The following is a 2,101-nucleotide window of genomic DNA, read 5'->3' on the forward strand; positions in this document are numbered from 1 at the left end:
AAATAAATAAATATTTTTTAAAAAATGAACTGTATAACTAGGCGGTGGTGGAACACGCCTTTAACCCAGCACTCAGGAGGCAGAGGCAGGCTGATTTCTGTAAGTTCAAGGCCAGCCTGGTCTAAAGAGTGAGTCTTAACTGCTCCATCACTACTTAGAAACCCTGTCTTGAAAAAGCAAAAGTAAATAAGTAGATAGATCGATAGATAAAATAAAAAAGCCCCAAATTCAGCCCCCACTAGATAGGGGCACACTGTCTCTTGAGTGGTAGGATTGCACGCATATGCTACCACACCTGGCTTTATACAGAAACTTTGAAGGGCTCAGTGGGGGAAGCGCTTGCTACCAAGACTGATGAGTTCAGTCCCCTAGACCTCCATTGTGGCGGGTGAGAGCAGACTCCCTGGGGTGTCCTCTGCCTTCCACATATGCTCCATGCCACGAATACTCACTCATAAATAAATAAAAACATAATAAATTGATGATAAAAGCAAACAGTACCAAGCTCGGCATGGCGACACGTAGCTGTAATCCCAGCACTTAGACATGATCCTTACACTACTTAGACCTTCAATTTCTGATCCTTCTAAGTAGAAGGAGAAGGATCAGAACTCTCAGGCCAGCCTTGGCTCAACATTTCCCAGTTTGAGGCTAGCCTGGGTTATATGAGACCTAGAACCCATGTGATGTCCTATGCTGTAATCTCACCAGCTGGAGGACAGGCAGAAGGATCATAAATTCAAAGCCAGCCCAAGTTCCATGCCAGCCTGGACTGTATAGTAAGATCCTGGCTCCACAAAACGAAACAACAAGGATTAGTTGAATTTGGTAACACATGACTTTAATCCGAGCACTCAGGAGGCAGAAGTAAGAGGATCTCTGTGGGTTCAAGGCCAGTGTATATATGGAGTTTCAGGACTACAGATAGACCCTGACTCAAAACAATGACAAAAAACAAAATCAAGGATTGATTGAGGGAAGAAAAGGAAGAAGGAAGTAAAGGCATCACACTCTAGTTGAGTATATGTACACACACATGACCACACATGTACATACACCTACACACACACAAGCTAGGCTGGTTGCACATTACTATCCTTGAGTTCTTCCCAAGGTCCTGCACATATGATCTCACCACTGCAAAAATAAATAAAAGTAAAAATTTAAATTAGGGACAGTTAAATGCACCATGGGAATAATATGGATCTGGGAAGAGGAATAAAAATTTCTAAGCCAGCCTTGGTGGCACATGCCTGTAACTCCAACACTTGAGACAGGAAGATAAGAAGTTCACGGTCATCCTCAGTTAAATATTAAATTTTAGGCCAGTTTGGGCTACAAGAAACCTTCTCTCAAAAATGAATAAAACCTTGCAGTAATAGCCTCAGTTATTAAGTAGACACACCTGGGAAGACAGAACCTCAAAGAGTTGCCTTCACCAGATTGGCCTGCAGACATGACTACAGGGTGTGTTCTTAATTGTTAACTCATGCAGGGGAGCCTAGGTTCATTGTGCTGGATAATGTGATCCTGGGACAGGTGGTTCTGTTGTACAAGGAAGGTAGAAAGGCAGAGAGACAAAGCCAGTAATCAGCCTTCGTCCATGGTCTCTGCTTCAGTTCCTGCCTCCAGCTTTGAATCTCAGCTTTCCTCATTGATGGATGGTGAAGTGTAGTAGAAAACAAACCCCAGTCTCCCCAAGTGAGTATCAGTCATGGCGCTTATCACAGCAGTGGAAACCTAACTAGGAAAGACCCCAAATAAGACTAGATCCCTGAGATTTCTCAGTCCCTTGAGGGAGCTGTGGCCTGGGCAGCAATGCTGCAGCCAGGAGGACCTGGAGCACAGAAGGACACAGGAAGGTGATTGCCACCCAGGGCCAGGCCATTTGCCTGCTGTTGTGCAGCCTCTGCCATCTCTGCTGTCTCATACTCCAGTACTGCAAAGCCCTTCATGATGTGGGAGTGTCATATATCAATCTGTTGATTTCATTGGTTAAGTAGTAAACCTCATAGGTTAAAACATAGGTGGGAGGAGTAAACAGAACAGAATGCTGGGAGGAAGAGGAAGTGAGCTCAGACTCGACAGCTCTCCTCTCGGG

Source organism: Microtus ochrogaster, chromosome 15 (assembly GCF_000317375.1).
Source record: "Microtus ochrogaster isolate Prairie Vole_2 chromosome 15, MicOch1.0, whole genome shotgun sequence".
In the NCBI taxonomy this organism is placed as follows: Eukaryota; Metazoa; Chordata; class Mammalia; order Rodentia; family Cricetidae; genus Microtus; species Microtus ochrogaster.